The sequence below is a fragment of the Equus asinus genome, chromosome 20 (assembly GCF_041296235.1).
Source record: "Equus asinus isolate D_3611 breed Donkey chromosome 20, EquAss-T2T_v2, whole genome shotgun sequence".
Classification (NCBI taxonomy): domain Eukaryota; kingdom Metazoa; phylum Chordata; class Mammalia; order Perissodactyla; family Equidae; genus Equus; species Equus asinus.
This window is the reverse complement of record NC_091809.1, coordinates 77,982,665-78,001,979: the sequence shown is the minus strand read 5'-3', so window position 1 is coordinate 78,001,979 and position 19,315 is coordinate 77,982,665. Positions and strand designations below refer to the sequence as shown.

The window sequence follows — 19,315 nt, the reverse complement described above, 5'->3', positions numbered from 1 at the left end:
CCAAAGTGGGACTTTTAGTTTAACTCCCCAACCCCACATGCAAGACCTCCCGGTGGCCCCTCTCATCCCTCCCCTCCTTCCCTCCCACTTTCTTTTCCTGCATGTTCTTATTTGCTTCTCCCTTGTTCACATCCTTTCTCCCTCATCCTGCATAGATTTGCTTCAAATAACGATTTTTATTCTCTGTGAGGGAATCTCTGGATTCCATCAGAAAAACTTTGGAAAAAGTCTCTATACCTAGTTGACCTCTGTATATGCTCTTTTGAAGAAAGCACTTCAAACTGTTGAAATTTCATGTCACTTTCATCCAAAATACATGGTTTATCAAAATCTTGGAGGGGATCATCATTTCAAAACTCGCTCTCTTCTCCACCAGTCAGTGGCCCACCAGTTTCACCCAACATATCACCTTGATGCAGCAAAGAGGCTAAGCAACATGGCGATTATCAGAACTATGATAGCCCTAGCCCATCTGTCTTCTGAAGAAATTCCTTTCTACTCACCTGAGGCTTTACTTCTTTCTCATCAACGCATGGGGATGTATGTACCTTCCACAACCGGAAGAGGATGGTGTAGGATTCATAAGGGAGGGTGGAAAATTGCTAAGTATTGCTAATATCGATTCACATTTGTGCTACAAGCCTGATCAAAATCAAAGGAAAATTCTCATTGCATGTTCTGAGAAAAATAAAAGCAATTAAGGAGAAGCAGCAATTTTTGAAGCCGACTATTCCAATTTGTCATTTATCACCTTCCCAGGGAAGCAATGTAGATATACATATTTTTTTTAACAGCAGGATTCATGACCTTTTAAGTGTAAAATATCATAATTATAGACATATCCTGCTCAGAGAGACCCCAGAGGCTAACAAATTCTAAATGATTGTCCTTAGACACTTCCTGTGCATTGACAGCACATCAAGCGTAGAATGGTTATAATGAAGAACACACCTTACCTTCAAAGAGCTTACAGACGCCACCAGAGACTCTGCATGGATTTAGTGCTCAAGATTTTGCTATAAAAAAAATGGTTCTTTTTGTTTTAATTGAGAGGAAGATTGATCCTAAGGCCACATGTTATGATAGAACAAACTTTATCTTTGGAATCAATATTCTCTAAAACCATATTTCAGTAGAACTCATTATTGCATAATTTTAATTCTTCTGAACTTTGCTTGCAGGATTATTATGTCAATTATATAAGATACTAATATATAAATGTGTATGTGTGTATACATATGTATATAATCAATTATATAGAAATATATATGAAAGTGCCTAGCAGAGTGATGGCCACATGGACACTCAATAAATACTAGTCTTCCTTTTCTTAAACTATAAATTGCTTCTGATGGTGGTATATCAGAGATCACAACAGGCTACTGAGAAATGTCTGTTTTTGGAGACAGTGTGATTCAAAGAACGAGCAAGGACCTTGGAGACACATAAGTGTGAGTCTGAATTTTGGTTTCTGGCTGCTAAATGGCAGTGAAAGAATTGAATTTTTGTATGTCTGACTCCAACGCTATGCCTCTGTCTCTATTCCACACTTCCAAGGCAGAACAAAATGTTAAACGAATTCCAAAGCCACCCCAGAGAATGTAGAAAAGGCTTGGTGGTTCATGTGCAGGGTGGGGAAGCTCTGGCCGTCCTTTTGCAGAGTTGGAGTTTAGCGGGTTTGGATAATAGCTACGCAGTGTTCCCAGTGGTCAGTTCACTTATCATCAATTTCCATGTAGTTTCTCTCCTCACTATTTAGGTATTGGTTTGCAGAGTGATTCAAAGATCTCTGGAGGATGTAAAATTGAGAATGCTTTTCCTTTGGGGATTAGTGAATCAAATATTCCTTCCCAGGGAATCAAAAAAGCCCTTCCTAGATTTGACCATTTAGACTGGAAGGAGTCATCAGCCTTTCGGGAAGGCATGGGACTTCAACCAGTTTTCACTGAATCTATCCATAGGTAAGGCCCCTAATCTGTCTGATTTTCTTTCTAGAGCCAATTCTCTCTTTTCCTTATTACTCATAATACCCTTTGTCTGATATATATGAAACAATATGCTATCTGTCTCACGAGAAAGAAAAGAGTATAGGGAGGCAGGTTTTATGATGAAAACATCACAGCTTCCATAGTGCACCTGGGACTGGCTGGGCCTCCTCACCACATTCGGGAAAGGGGCACTGAGAGGACAACCCGACAAATCACTTTTCTTCTTGGGAGGCAGTCTTTTTGAGAGAAAAGTGCGTTCTCCTTCCAGGCACATGAATGAAATTTCCAAGCTAGACATCTTCTCTCCTTATCCCTGTGTCTGCTTGGACCAGACAGCTGCCTCTCTATACCTGAGTTTCCCCATCTGTAAAATCAGGTAATAGATGATAACCCAGCATGAGGGTTAAACAAAAAAGCCTATGCATGCAGTGGCTAACCCAGGATAGGCTCTCACTGACTAGCAGTTTTCTAACCTGGGATGACTTTATTTAAGATTCACAGAGGACCAGCATTATGAACAACACTCACTTTTTTTTCTTTTTTCTTTCTTTCTTTTCTTTTTCTTTTTTTTGTGAGGAAGATTGGCCCTGAGCTAACATCTGTGCCTATCCTCTTCTATTTTATGGGAGATGCTGCCACAGCGTGCCTGGACAAGCAGTCTGAGCCCAGGATTCAAACCTGCGAACCCCGAACCACTGAGGCAGAGCATGTGAACTTAACCACTACACCACCAGAGCACCAGGCTGGCCCTTTCCCGTTTTGTTTTTTTTAGAAAACAAATCTTACATTGATTTCTGTGTAACATTGCTTTATAAGAATTTCTTTGAAAATATGTCCTTATTTTGAGTTGATTCTACAATCCATATGTGGGATAAAGAAGAGCAGCAGAATTAAAATATTGTGAATGTTTACATGATTGTGTTTTTAACAAAAAGGACAACAGACTTGTTGACCAGAATTCATGCCCTACTTACTGTATTTCATGATTTCTGTGCTTCTGAGCCTTGGTTTCCTAATTTACAAAATGAGTAAAATAATATATGCTTTGCTTATGTCTTGAGATTATTACTTTGTATAATATGTGGGAAGATATTTTAAAGGTGTCGTATGCTATTCAAATATTTAAATAAATGGTATTACTGTTCTATATTTTTATTTGGATAACCTTACCTATCATTTTCTTTATAATATTATGATTATCTCAGTAATCTTAACATTTTATCATTTTATATATACTTCTTTTATTATATAAGAATGGTTCATTCTAATGAGGAAAACCTCTTCCTTTTTAGAACTTAAACATAATTAAAGGGAAAATATTTGTGTTTTCCTATTTATCCCCTAAGATTTCAATATCGAAGACAGAGAAGAATGAAACATATGGAAGAAAGGTAATATCTTGGAAAGTATTTAATAATATCTTAGATTTCTTGGAGCTTGCTATCTTCCCACTTTCTTAACTATTCAGCACTCTTTCATAGGCAGATTCAACAAAATTAAAATAGCCAAAATTCTGAGCTTTTCAAATGATTTCTTTTAATTTTTAAATTCATCTTACTAATGAGTAGGAGCTGAACAGGTGAAGGGATTAAAAAGACCTCATTGCAGCCAGACAGAGTCACAAACCAGAAGAATCAATCTCTGCCTTTGATCATTAGAAAGGATAGAACTTAAACTGGCAAAATGCAGGTGATCCTGGATCCATTTCTGACTTCACATGGAGACCTCTCATCATTAGCTTTAGTGAGGGAAGTTTTCAACAGTGAACAAGCAGATCTAGTATCTAGAAGCTACTGGAAAATTTCAGAGTCTATTATTTTAACAAGATGAAAATAAAACGTCTTCTCAGGTCTTCATTAATTAATGAAATTTATGAGTTAGGTATAACACACTATATGGTGCAAACGCATTCTTTGCAGCAATGGTCATTAACAGTGGTTCTCAAAAGCCCCCCATCACTAGCATCAGCATCCATAGGCTTTTTTTTAGAAATGCAAATTCCTGAGCTCCTTCCCAGACCTACTCAATGAGAGATTCTGGAGGTGGGACCCAGAAAGCTGTCCTCCAGATGTTTCTAATGCTTGCAAAAGCTTGGGCTCCAAAGATCTATAGTTTAAGAGTAGTGATTATATACTGGGACCATACCACAATACTCACTTGGAGATCCATTTATTCAACAAGTATTCCGAGTCCTTGTCATTGACATATCATCATATGTAGTAAGACAGACAGGGTGCATAGGAAATATCCATAGGAATAAGGTAAAGTTCCGACCAAAAACAGGCTTGAAATCCAGTTGGGGAGATAAGATTAATACTCAGGAAGATTGACCCCAAAACCACATGAATTTAATACAAATATTATTATAACTCTTAGTATCACATGACGAATGTGACAGAAGTGTCCAGAGAAAGGAGGTACAAATGTATGGGATGCCGTTATCAGACAGTTCCTCCCCAAAGAGGAAAGTAAATGGGATTAGAAACAGATAAATGTGGAGTTAGAAGCAGGCCTACCACATAGTAGCCAAGTAACTCTGAATAAGTTAAATCTCCTCCTTACTTATCAGGTTCTTCATATAATACAGGGATTAGATAGTGAGGATAATGAGGATGTGGATGGTGAAGAAGATGATGAATGACAACAACATCACTTCATGATATTTTTGGGTTATACACTATATCTAAAGATATAAGATGCACAAAATATTTTAGAAAGAGCCTGACATAAAGATTGTGCTCAGTGTATTCAAATTTCTTTCACCCCCTTTGTAGCATAATTACTTCCACTTATTCCGCAATTATTCCTGGCTGTGAACTGTTGAAAGGATTTCTCTTACATCATCTTGAGCAATCTTCACAACATCCATTAGGTCAGAGTTGAGTTGTCCATGAATGAAAGGAAGGAAGAAAAGAAGGAAGGAAGAAAAGAAGGAATGAAAGCAAGAAAGAAAGTGAAAAAAGAATGGTCCAAGCAAAAATGGTTTTACGTGTGGAATAACATGATCATATCAGTAATCCTTGATGTCCCCGCTGGCTATTGTCAATGACCGGTCCCTTCATCTGTAGCACTCGCCATAATACCTAACATAAAGCAAGCTTTCAGTGTGTATCTGCATAAGTAAAAGACACACAAATGGATAAATAATAAAATTCTTTTGATACTGTTGCACCTGATTTGTTAGGGTGGGAAAGAAGACAAACTTAAGGAAGAGTGTAGAACAGCATGCTAATGATCTTCCAGAAGAGTTTGTTAAGAAGTGATGATCAAGTTAATTCTTGTGAAGCAATGCCAACCACACCTGAGAAGGAGTGCGCCATGGGTGCAGGCACACCATGGGGAGCAGTCCATGCTTTGACAACCCATATTTGGAAAAGTCACGCCGAGGGTAAAGAGAACAGGGATATTAACAATATTTGTATGGAATTGTATAGTTTTCAAAACAGTTTTCTACATACTATTTCATGTAATCCCTACATCTACCCTGTGAGATAAACAGAGATATGTCTCCTGTTTAAATGAAAATTGTGAAGGTTGAAATGTTCTCATTCTCTATAATTGTGAAAAGAGGGCTTCAATTCCACTCGCGGTCCTATGATCTTTCCTTTATGGTCTCTATCCCTGGCCTTTAAGTTACTTGACCACAGTGCATGCGTCTACCTCCCATTCTTCCTTCTTATCTCTGACTCTATCCTGGAGGCTTTGTCCATTGCTTGTTAGTCCTAGCTTCACTCTGCTGCCATCCCCTATTCACCAAACCTTAACTCTGTGAAGCAGCAACGAGCCCAAAAGACTACTCATTTTATCGTTTGCTCTCCTGCTGGGGAGAAGGGCTTAGAGAGGAAAGGAATGGAGAAAGGAAGAGGTGATCCTTAGGTAACGAGAATTGGAGTTGAGAGGAAGTGGAGACTGGTGATCCTGCAGAAATCTTTCACAGATTTCTTCATTTTGCTGACTGTTGTTTCTCTTTCTTCCTGCAGATAAATTTATCCAACTGTTTCAAAAATATCAAGTGAGAGGGGCTGGCCCCGTGGCCAAGTGGTTAAGTTCGCACGCTCCCCTGCAGGCGGCCCAGTGTTTCGTCAGTTCGAATCCTGGGCGCGGACATGGCACTGCTCATCAGACCACGCTGAGGCAGCATCCCACATGCCACAACTAGAAGAACCCACAACGAAGAATACACAACTATGTACCGGGGGGCTTTGGGGAGAAAAGGGAAAAAATAAAATCTTTAAAAAATAAATAAATAAAAAAATAAAGTGAGAACACTGTTTTTCCTTTATTAAAATATTTTTTCCTAATATCGCTTTGTTAATGAAAAGGATGATGATAATAACAATGCAACTTTGTATTTAAAGTTCTTCAGATCTCATTTGTTCTTTGTAACAACTTGAAAACAAACTAAGGTTCAGAGAGAATGAATGACTTCTTCAAGGTCACTTAGCTTAAAAGAGAGAACAGCTGGATCCTGAAGCCCCATATTCTTTCCATTATCATATCCTGTCCTTGGCACACAGGAACCCTGCTATTATAATAACTTTAGACCAAATTAATCTACCTGTAGATAGACACGATTTATATAAATCATATATAAAATTGCCACAAGGCTAAGCCTGCCATTTTAAATTCAGTCGAACAGGTGAGACAAATGTGTGATTTTATACCACGGAACAACCAATTTCCTACCATGAACGAAGCTGACATCAATTTCAAAGAAACAAAAGCAGGGAGGAAACAAATCGGGTTAGCCTGACTGTTTACGAAGTGAGAATTGGAACAACAACCACACGTCCGCAACCTGCTTTTGTGTCAGAAGACACTGGTTTGCAGCATTTCTTCAAGTTTGTTTTCAATTATGACCTGATAATGACTACTACCTGGAAATAGTGTTTTATTTTCAAGCATATTTTTGCCTCAAAGACCCACTCAGGTTCTCCAAGAGTCTTGTTAATAGGAAACATCTCCTGCTGCATCTTCAGGGAGGGAGAAGGATGTCATGAAATGGGCCTTGGTATTGGGCAAAGTTTGTTCCAAGTCCCACCTCTGACCCTTTGTAGCTTTGTTACATAGGACAAATGGCAGAAAGTGGACATCATAACGCCGGTTCTGCAGAGTTTCAAGGGAAGTTCAAATAAAACATTTTCTTCCAGTGCTCTCAATTATACTAAAAAATTCAATAAATAATATTTATTTTATGCTTTAGACACTTACTACGTGACCCTACCTCATAAAATATACTCAATAAATATTTGCAGAATTGCAGGAATTCAGTTGTTTGTCTTAAATGATATAAGTCAAATACAAATCTTGGTTATCTGTATCAAGCCCTGGTATTGGACTGAATGCCTGAGATGCTGGGGTCCAGCCTAATGATAGTGGGATGTCTCATGGCTGATTTCCATCACTGTTGTTGAGTGCTGTGGTGGATCTTTACAGCTTTATGAGCCTGGGGGAGCTACTCGGCAGTTGTTTTGCCATTTGTAAAATGGGGTTAGGATAGCAAGACACGGTCTTTCTACCGTACAAGAGTTTGAAGAAGATGAACTCAGATATCACATGTGAAAATGTTTGTAAACTATAAAGTGCTATTCTAGTATAGAGTAGCATCATTGTTACTCTCACGTCTGGTTCTGATGGTTGATGATATTTGTGCATAGTGGATCAGCTGTTTGGCCAGGAATGTAGATTCCACAACAACATTTTTGCAGCTTAGAAAAAGCAGAGGATAAAGCAGAATGCTTGAGATCATCAAGCAAGATCATTTGAGTGTTTTTATGGTGGTTGTTATTTCATTGTTGTTTTTTTCACCTCTGGAATTTAAGTGCCTTTGTTAACTCCCCAAGTTTGTATTCTTTTCTTCATCCTGGTTCAGGAATGACATAGTGAGAAAATACCCTCTTCTCGCTATGTTTCTGACACGCTCAAACATAAGCATATTTTGGGCCAACTTGTTCTTAGGAGATTTGGGCACTGTTTCTTGGCTGAAGGAAGGGGAAAATACTTGGGGTCTTGTTTTCATGCTTGTCATTTTATTTGTACATTGGAATTTGTCTCTAAACTTTTTATCTCACTGAATGGAAGGAAAAAGTCTGAACAGGTGCCCCTGACATTAATCATATTTCCATTAGAGCACAGACAAGTTCAGTTCATTTCTAAAACCATGTACTGAGTATCTACTCTGCCTCACACCACGCTAGTAGATGGAGAGGAAACGGCATGCTTCTCTCCTCTCAAGGAGTTCAGTGTCTAGTCTGGGAGACGAGTGCTGATTTACAATTCCATGTGATTATTCCTTTGATATAAACATACACAGCAGGACAGGAATGTTTAGAAGATGACCACTTAGACTGAGGAGGCAAAACAGCCAGGGAAGTCTTCCTGAAGGAGGCTACAATCGTAAGTAAAATCATGTGTGTCACTTACTGATGTGGACATGCTCTAATAAATGCATCATTAGGTGATCTCGTCGTTGTGTGAACATCATAGAGTGCACTTACACGAACCTAGATGGTATAGCCTGCTACACACCTGGGCTCTATGGTACTAATCTTATGGGACCACTGTTAACTGAAACATCCCTATGTGGCACATGATCATATGAGAAAATTTATAAATAAACAAGACAAACTCTCCAAATGATTAGCTAGTTGTATTCCAGAAAACAATATTCTAGAAAACAATCCCATCTTTATCTTTCCTATTGTATTATACGTTGATTGATCTAATACTAATTTCCTTTCATTTGTTTCAAGGGCGAAAAAGTAATTATTTACCATCTGATCTACTAGAAAACCTCAGGAGGAAAAACTCAGAGTTGGATTTTGTAAAATAGCTGATTACATATTCTCAAAGCTGTTCAAAGGGTATTGGAGACATTGTTTCACCTTCTAACTAAAAACAACTGGCGAGTTTCAGTGTATTTAAAAACAAACATCTCCTTAAGACATCATCCAACATGTGGCGTTAAGACATCATCCTACATGTGGCATCTTTCTCAGGGTATCACATGCCGTATGTCGAATGAAAATATTGATGTGGTTTGCTGCACTACACCGCTAACAGTTTCTTCCCTTATCTTGGGGAAAAAAAATTCAACTCCCTAATTTATAATTTAAGCAGTTTTGTTACATCAAAAGGAAAGAAAGAATGAACAGAAGCCAAGAGTGCAAAAAGCTTTAATATTTGAGTGATGGGGCTGTGTTTGGAGCGGACTTTCTCACTGCCGCTGTACAGCGCATGCAGCAAAAAGGAACCAGAGTGATTTGCTCAAGGTTATTCAGTGTGAGTCAGAAAAGATTGGCTATTTGAATGCAAGGCAGAGCTGACATCTTTCTCCCCTAAAAAGGTATTTTTTTATATGTGATTGGTTTCAATCCCAAAAAGTAAACACAATCACATTTCATACATTTCAAGCAGCAAACAAGGCGTAGCTGCTTCTTTTTAAGGGCGGGGTGTTGGGAGGCTTCCGGGGGAGACGTGTTTACTACATAACAAAAGTACAGACATGCTACTCAATGGGAGAGTAGAGGAGATTGGTATGGCCTCCTTGGGACACATATTGAGGGTCGGAATATGGAGCTGGGTGGACGTAGAGATGGGCAGAGACTGAGGAAGCAGGAGTGGGGTAGCAGGGATTGCTACTGCTTCCTGCATCTTCTTAAGCTCCTTTGCACTTAGTACCTCTGCAGGCCGTCCAGCTCCTCCTCACCTTCCCTAACCATCCCAAGTAAATCACATCTCTACTCTTCCCATCTAGTCCCTAGGCAAGGCAATATGACCTCTTAGTTAAGCGCTCAGTATGTAGAGTTAAATAGCACTGCATTCAAATCCAAAAGCTATTTCCTACTAGCTTAGGGGCTCTTGGCAAGCTAATTTATCTCTCTGAGCCTCAGGCTTTCTGGACTGAAAAAATGGGAATAACAGTGTCTTCTGCAGAGATGGTTGTAGAATTAAATAAAAGAATCCGTGTGTTCAATGCACTGCTTGACAATGATGAATAAATAGTAGAGAATGTTATCATTTTCATGGCATATATTGCATATATCGTTTTCATTGGCTTGTCTTCACTTAAAGAATGTCGGCTCTCCAGAAGAGTCTGTAAGTAAAACATGAGGTTACTTTGAAGCCTATCCAACAGGCTTTGTTCCTAAATTCCAGTTCCTTCTCATTAAAGAATTTAGTGATAATCCTGAACCATCTGTAGGATTAGGATCTGTCCAGAAATGACATTCCATTCCGTTGTAACCCACTTTTCTTTTGCCCCTCTTGTCTATCCTAGAAGGGTTGCTTCTAGGGGACCTTATTCCTAAACTCACACATTTTTCTGTTTTTATAGACTGTTAACTCTTAACTATTGTGAAGTCCTTTGTGATGCTTTTTGCATGGTTTGTTTCACCCCATGGGGTCAGAATTTTTCAGTAATGGTAAAGGGTTAGAAACACCTTTGGCAGGAAGGAGTTTGACTTGAAAATGGAATTCTCTGGCAGACAGCACCACGGCATTTCCTGTATAAGACCAATTCGGCCTTCCTGGAGAGACGCAGCTTGGAACACTATGATTTAATTTTCTAATATCCAATATCATTTGAGTTGTCCAATTCCTTCTGAAGATAGGTAGAGCTATGCTCTCCTGATTCCAAAGCAAGCAAGTTTCACCTCTGGTGCAATAGGAGACTGAGGGGTAATTTTAGAGGAAGAATGAACAAAGTCAAGCCTACAACCATAGTAAGGGGACTTGAAGATAAAATTGAAATTTTTTCGGAGGTTGAGTATAAGGAATAACATTTGAGCAAATTATAAGGAAATACAGGGTTGAATCAGATGGTGCAGTAGAGAGAAAGTAGGGTTAGAATGTAAAGCGTTAAAGCTGACATAGGTAAGAAAGAACATGAAACAAGGTGAAGACTGGCAGCTAAGATTGACTGTGGTTAGAATGTTGAGGTCCTAAGAAAATCAGAGATCTGGAAGGTTGGGGATTTGGGGTCAGTGAATAAGTTCGCAGAGAGGTAGCCATGGCAGGCCTTCATCAATGCCAGTTGTGGTTTGGGACATGCTATAGAGAAGTGCCAGTTGTTATCATGAGGAGCTCCCAGACCTCTAAGACCCAGAGACTGTACTGGAGCCACTTGGGCAGAACCCACCTTTCTTTTAGGTCCACTTTGTGCACCCAGAACTTTGCTTCTTACTAGAGGACCTTCTTCCTAATCTCACACATTTCTCCGTCCACCTCCCGAACTTCCACTCAACCCTGCAAGAGCTGGTACAGAGAAGATAACGATTCAACAGAGCCAAGAAGTCAAGGCAGTTAGTTTGGTTATGTAAGGGTAATAGAATTGAGGAAAGGGGACTATGAGATATAAGCTGGAAACTGTAGGCCTCTGAAGAAGCTTTTACATGAATGTAAAAGAAGTGTAGTTGGGAAGGTTTCTTGGGTAGCAAAGGACACGGGGAGTTCTCCTAGGCTTGCAATGAATCAAGTGTGAGTTGGTGAGCATCCCTTTGAAAGACTGTATGGGAGGTGATGTCTATTTGGGAAGACACGTATCAACAAGAAAAGAACGAGCAAAATGAATGTTTACTGGGCATAGGAAGATGGGTCCATTAATTTACACACATTAGCTCAGGAAATCCATACTACAGCTCTATGACTCGTATTATTAGATCCATTTTACAAGAGAAAACGGGGTTACAGGCAAGTTTGTGACTTGCCCAATATTGCATAGTCAGTGAGAGGCAGAAGCAGGTTTTAAACCTAAGACTTCCTGGATTCCAAGCCACACCCTTCTCATTTATCCCCAAGCCCCCATATTGAGCATTTGTTAGCATTTTTACCTATGTTAGTGGAGGATAACAGCAGAGAAAAACAGATTGAGTGGGCCAGGAGAAAGGGACTGAGATTTGAAGAGAAACTGATGGGAAAGGCACTCACACACCAGGGCTCTCTGAGTGAACGGAGATGAGTGAGGAACTCACATTATTGTAAGGAGGAGAAGTATATAGATAGACCTAAGTATTTTGGATTTCCAAAGAGAAATACGGTGAAAAGTTAATTTTGTGCCACATGAATTTTTCACCGCAGGTAGACCCTAGAAACTTGGTTAGGGTGTTAAATAAATGATTCTGGATAGACTAAAATTTTGTTGGGTCAGGGTGTGGAGAATGCCATATATCAGTGGATTGAAATAGAGTTGCCTCTTTTCTAAATGTACATATAATAAATACTTGCTGTGGAAAAAAGTACATAGTGATACCACTCAGTGAAATTTGAGCTTATTATATTAGCATACTGATTTTTTTCCCAAATCTGAGATGTCATTGACAGATAGATGCAACATTATTTTATGTACCATTAGAAAGGAAAAAAGTTTCCAGTTAAAACTACAAGGTGCCATTAATTGTAGGACACACGCTGATTTCAGCGATGTTAAAATGGGAATACATCTGCATCCTAGAATCAACCAATAGCTGTATTTTCTTCTCATCAAATTTCTATGTACAAATTGAGGTCATGCCCCAATATAGACAATTTTGAATACTGCTTTTTCAGTTGCCTCATCATTTTCTATTGGGGTTGAAAATTTTCCAAAATCATAATTTTAACAACTACGTAATACTTCATCATGTGGCTATGCCATTACTTGTTTAACAAGTCCTGAATTATTGGGCAGTAGGTTTTTCTGAGTGTTTCCTAGTATTTATTATTATAAATAGTGTCACAGTAAAATTTTTTAAATATAAATGTTAGTGCTTGTGTTCAATCATTTCCTTTAAAGAGATTCTCCCAAACTGAATTAATAGATCAATAAGAATCAATACTTTTAAGACTTTACGTATATATTTCCCAGTTGCTTCGAAGAAAATTCATTTAGTTTAAACTAGAAAAGCAATTTTAAAATCAGAGAAAATACGGCCAAGAAACCAATACTTAAAGGCTCTCCCCATATTCTAGATTCTACCAGAGAAGCCAGCACTCACCGAACGTACACCTTATTCTGGCCCTGCCCAATCCATTCTTATTTCCCTTGATCCAGAATCTATTTCAAAGCATGTGCTGTTTCTAGATTGTTTCTACGCAGTCAGCTAAAGAGGATACCATGCCATCTGTCCCACAAAATGGATAGAAAGTGTCCTGAAACCTTTTCTTACAGTCTTTTCTCTGACTAGTAGACAAGTTCCTGCATGACAATCCCAGTCCAAGTGTGTTTTTGCACAATCTCACTGTTACTTGACAATTTCCAGCCACCCCAAAGAAATTGTCTATGTATTTTCTGTACGTGTAGGCACTGCCACCTTTTGCTGACCAATTTGAGGCCAAAAGACCAAAATAGTAACTGCTTTACACATTTGTATTTTTTGCTTTATTGAACTCAGCCCATTATTGGCTTCTGACCAAGGAGGGCAGTAGAGTGGGACCTGACCACACCGTGAAGCCAGATTGGTTAAATTTAAGTTCACCCCAGGATTGTTGGCTAGAACATGTGGGTGTTAAGAGCAGCTCCCCAAATGGCTTACCTCATTCAGCTTTGCTTTTTCAGTGCAATCAGTCCAGTGAAAATGTGATTTATCTAGAAAAGGAGAAATATAGGAGTAGTATGAGTAGGACATAAAATTGAAAATAAGATGTGTAATATAAAGCATTCATATAAATTCAGTTCTTTCAGTACAAACAGCAGAATCCCACTCCATGATTCAGGAAAAGAGCAAAAATAATGAACAAAATAATGAAATAGAATGAATAATGGAAAAGAACAAAATAATGAAATGAACATAATGAAAGAAGAAAATAATGAAAAAGAACAAAAATAATATTCCCATCAAGTGAATCAAAGACTACATATAGAATTTAGACCCGTGTTGAGTCTAGCCTTCAGAAATGACCTGGAAATATGAGACCAGAGTCACTTTCAAGTCATTTAATCTAACTTCAACTTTCTGAATGCAAAGAGAAGAAGCAGAATCCTGCCTCATTAGCTCAGGGAGGGGTCTGGCAAATGAATCCAGTCTAGCCAAAAATGCCTCTGAGACAGCAAGTGCTGCAGTGTATGATCTTCCATGATTTGACTTCTCCAAAGGTATCACCCATGAGTTAATAAGCAACTTTATTCGTGCTGGTATGGAAGTGAGGAGTCTAACCCTAAATCTGTAATCATATACTTGGGCCTGAGCATTTTCCTCAGTATGAAAGAATACTGAAAACATTCTGACACAATAGAATTTATATATTTCAAAAAAGTAGCAAAGAAGACTTCTCTTTGACTATGTTTACTATCTTTTCAAAGAAATGCATAATTAATCATGATTGATACGCTTTATTATTTTTCGTGAAACAAATAAGAATACAAGTAATTTCAGCAGAATTCCTAAGATTCTTCTAAGATTCTAGAACTCTACAGCTTCAAATTATTTTAACTATTATGACTTAAGATCATGACTGTTTTAATATCCCAACAATGTCAGACATTAAGATGCAAATTTACATTTGCAAAGGTCAAGATGAAAAGTCTTTTCATTTATGTGCTTAAATGATCAGTGTAAACATTTTTACTCAAATACTCATAGCCCTATCATTACATTTCTGCCTTCAGTATCATTGTTCTTGCATGCTTTGTGTAACATTTCAAAAGAAGACATGTTAAGCTTTAGTTAAAAGACATAAAATGGTAGTATTAGAAATCAATCTTCATTAAGGTCATGAGAGAAGACAAATTGGCACAGCAACTTCCACTAGAAAGAGAAAAAATTCCTTGGATGTGCAAAGGACACCGTGCTAGCTATAATCCATCTAGGTTGGCATCTTCCCAACACCCCACTGTAAGAATCTTAACTAAAAATGCTGATCGCCGATCCATATGCTTTATGGTGAGTCCGGAACTTATTAAATTCATCATCTAATTTCATTCCAGGTTTCAACTCACATTTACATATACCAAGAAAACTTAAATGTATCATTTTAAAATTACTCATCACAACCAGTAATCAGTTTCTGATACTCTTGTTCCTGCTTCTCCCAAACTACAGCTAAAGTACGTGATTTTAGAGTTGTCCTCAGAATACCCTGCACAAAATTCTACCCCAGCATTTTTCATATAAGTGACGGCTGATGGTTTAGTACGTTCCTCTTCCCCATCATACTGCAGTGTGTGAAGGAGGTGACCACATCCTAATCACTGATGAGACAAAATTATTAACAGGTATGTTCACAACTTTCCCATCCTTTGCTCAAAAAAACCATGGGGCTTTGCTCACTTAGATTACTCCTCATCTTCTCTGTGCTACTTCTCCTTCGTTTGAACATAGTTCTTTCATGTCCAGACCAGTTTCTGGACTTCTATGACGCAGAATTCGGATAATTGATAGAGAACATAGAACTAGGGAGTCAGAAGGAAAGGAGATGGGTGAGAAAGGACAGAGCCAAGAGAGCTGATTCTCAGGAGAAAAACAGAGAGAAGAAGAAATGCATTATTAAGGTGGAGAATACACAGCGTGGGGGCAGTGCAGTGAATCTAGGGGTCAGCAGCATCAGAAGGTCAGGAAAGGGTAAAGAAGAGAGGGAGAAAGAAGGAGAGGAAGAGAGACCAGTTAGTTGGTTAGTTTCTGGGTTACTGAGTAAGAGACCCTAAGGATAAGAAAGAGATGCTAAAGAACATGATAGAAAAGACTTAAGAAGTTTAGGAACTGTGTCCTCCAATCCTCTTCATTGGACTTTGAGAGAGATGAATAATGACTGAAGTCTCTTTGGGCATTAATGACTTCTTTGAGAGCAAAACACCCAGGCGTGAATCAATGGGTCTTCATGTTTAATGGTATTACAATCACTTATGCACCCTAATTGTCCTGCACAGTGTCTGGTACAAATTGTATTTCTAATAAGAGTTCATGGAATGAAAAGAATGTCTGAATAAGTAAAATTTTGTATGGTTAATTTTTCCACTGTGGGAAGAAGATAAAAGATGAGAATTTAACATATATGGAAAAGATTTGACACCCCATCATGTGCGCATAGTGACCTCATTCAACCTTATTTAATCAAGGATAAAAATTGTCCTAAAAAAGACAATTAAAGGAACAAAATATGGGTTTTATAACAGACTGGAAGCTGAAAAAAAGAATGAAGTAACAAGATTCGAGTTACACAAAATGAAAGTTTCATCTATTTAATAAAAAGTTGAAGGCAGATTGTCAGATATTGAGGATTAAAAGAGACTCTATTCTGAGGAGACTTGTAAATTGGTGGGTGAGAGAAGGGAACCTAAAAAGCAATCACACTGTTCTTAATAGAAAGAAGCCCAGGGTCTGTGGAGGCACAGAAGGAAAAGCCTCCTAAGGGTCAGGACTATCTTCATAGAACTCATACTTCAAGGATGAACAGTATTTCACCAGTCAGAGAGGAAGGCATGTCTGGCAGAGAAAATCGCATATTTAGGAGGTTGGAGGAGTGAATAGGCACACTGCATTTGAAAGTGTCAAGAAGGCTATATGTTTAGAAAATGTGCTTTGAGTCGGGGCTTGAGATGGTGGAAGATGAGGGCAGAAGTTAAGTTCAGATGAAGAATGCCATGAATAAATGAATAGCATGATTAATTAAAAAAGAACTTTTCTGGGGCCAGCCCAGTGGCACAGCAGTTAAGTTCATGCACTCCGCTTCCACGGCTCTAGGTTCGCTGGTTCAGATCCCAGGTGCAGACTTACGCACTGCTTATCAATCCATGCTGTGGCGGGCATCCCACATATAAAGTTGAGGAAGATGGGTCCGGCATTAGCTCGGGGCCCATCTTCCTCAAAAAAACAAAAAAGAACTTTTCCTGAAGACAAAAGTGAGGTAAGATACACACACACACACACACACACTTATTTGTTTGTTTATTGATTTATCTTAAGGTAGAGGAATACCTAGCCAGCCCTGATGGTCCTGTGGTTAAGATTCAGGGCTCTCACTGCATTGGCCTGGGTTCATATCCTGGTTAGGGAACCACATCACCTTGTCTGCCAGTTGTCATACTGTGGAGAGGCATGTTGCTATGATGCTGAAAGCTATGCCACTGGTATTTCAAATACCAACTGGGTAACCCTTGTGGATATAATAGCAACTGAAGGGTGAGAGGGTGGCGCAAAAGATCAGGCAGGGTTCTGCTCCGCTGTACACAGGGTCATTAAGAGTCAGAATTGACTTGACAACACTAACAATAAGGAAGATACCTATGGAAAGATGTGTCTACAGTAGGCAAAGCTGGTGAAAATAAATCCAGTGTGTTTGTTGTGCAATAGTCCATGTGAAAGGTGGCAAGCACACTAGAGGAGAGGTGGGATTTGAAAGGCATTTTTGGATTCATGATTGACAGGATGAGGTGACTGGATGTGAAGGATGAGGTTAAAGGAGAAATTGAGGCAGATACAGAGGTTTGTGTTTTCAGAGACTGGGTGGATGACGGTTGCTCCATATACCAAGACGGGATATGCAGGAAGAGTGGTCCTGGCAGGAAAGACAATGCATTCAGTCTTGAGCATGATGCATTTGAAGTATCTGTAAGACATCTAGGGCTTTTAGCCATAAACAATATTTCTTGAGCTAAGAAGTTAACCTGGGCTTATTGATACAGATAAGTATCAGCCTTATGGACATAAGACAAGGAAAGAAAGCCAACAGGAAACCCTAGGCAGGGATGGGAGGGTGGAACCACATTTTAAGAGAAAGGGAAAATAATTGCTTGGGAGAGAATCCTATAAATAAAAGGAATAAACAAGAGGAATTCAGATGGTCTGAATTTAAGAGAAAAGAAGTTCAAGAAAAATGAAGGCTTTGTCCTCCGTTAGAAATCAAGGTGTGAAAGAGAGTTTAGGATTTGGGTTTAGAAGACTTCACTTTCCTCCATCTGAGGATTATCAAGGGATATTGATAATCTCCACACTAAAGAATGTGTGAGAATATTAAAATGATATCTTCAGCAGTAAGACAGTGAAAGTGCTTCTGAATTACAGATTATTATATAAATATTTGCTCTAAAACTATACATTTTGAGTTAATAGAAATATATCTTCCTTTCTTCCTTCCTACTGGCATTTGGGTACCATCAGCATTTATTGAGCATATACTTTAATGAGTGCTGCTAGGAAGTGAGAACATCATATTCAAGTCTGGACAAGTTTGGTTCCAAATCCCAGAGGGAAGACATCAATTAATTCTCACTCCAGGAACTGGACATGGCTTCCAGGAGATGGTGACAATGAAGTTGGAAAGATGAGTGGAGTTTTAGCTGACAGAGAAAATGTACTGTGAACCTATCAGGTCTCAGTTAAAGTCTGTGCAATGGAAGTCATCTTCAACAAGACTGCTTCTTTACCAGGCGAATGTAAGCCCCAGAATTTCTGTATTCTTGCTTAAAGATTTAAAACGGCTGCTTTGGACATGCACATTCTTAGTTCTGTGAGCTTTGTACATAAATGATGACCCAAATCAATGAAAGATTTAATCCAAACTGATGCAAATGCAAATGCCCTAGTTTCAGACAGCTGCAATGGTTATTTCCGTACATCTGGGAAACAGCTGTCGAGCCTCATCTTTACAGTGGTTTTTGTTTAACTTCAAATGAGTGGCAAGACTAAAAGGAATGTAGGTGATTAGAAGGTGGTAAACATTTCAGAAATATACTGGGGTTTCTGGGCATGTTTTCTCTGAGAGCTTCTAAACAGCCCTCCTTGCCTAGAGCTGGCGTGATGGAATGTTCTCATGGATTACGTTTCCCCATCCAAGCTCTGAGGGCGCTTAGGCTGGCCAGAGGCTGTAGATTCTTTAATCATTCCAAAAGCATTCTTCTCCAATGATTACACAGAGCAAGTAATGGGGTAGTCATTTTCAAGGCCAGGTATGAGTGATTATTCACCAGGATGCAGAGGTTATGATAGGATGGACCAAAGCAGATGCTGACAGACAGAGGCAAGATGGGGGGCGTGACCCTTTGCTCCAAGAAGCTGTGGAGACTGAGCATCTGAGCCAGACAGTTGATGAGATGCCTTCTCCTTGGGATTCATACCACAAAAATAGGCTAATAGATTTATACCATAAAGGCACTGACCTTTGTGGGCAGGAACATTTTCTCACAGGAGAGAAATGGTGCAATACGCCCCTGCTTGCTACAGTTTTGAAAGTGACTGACAGCATGGGCTGGCCCCAGTCTCCAGGAAGCATAAGCATATGCTTTTCCATTGTTACCCTTTGATTAACTTCTGACATACTTTGAAACATAAAACTCTTACAGGGAAACTGCTCTGTAATGCTGGCTGTAACATCTAGAAACTTTGCCAGTGAGAGCTAAAATATACCCAAAAGCAGCT

The 19,315-nt window shown here is 39.0% G+C and overlaps 1 long non-coding RNA gene across 1 annotated transcript in view; it reads right to left on the bottom strand.

Moving 5' to 3' along the window:
• LOC123279065 (uncharacterized) overlaps positions 1-19,315 on the bottom strand; it is a 1,363,420-nt gene that overhangs the window by 358,174 nt on the left and 985,931 nt on the right. Inside the window, exon 5 of the long non-coding RNA XR_006516888.2 lies at positions 13,499-13,551. This is a non-coding gene — a long non-coding RNA (uncharacterized lncRNA). The remainder of the gene's footprint in view (positions 1-13,498; positions 13,552-19,315) is intronic.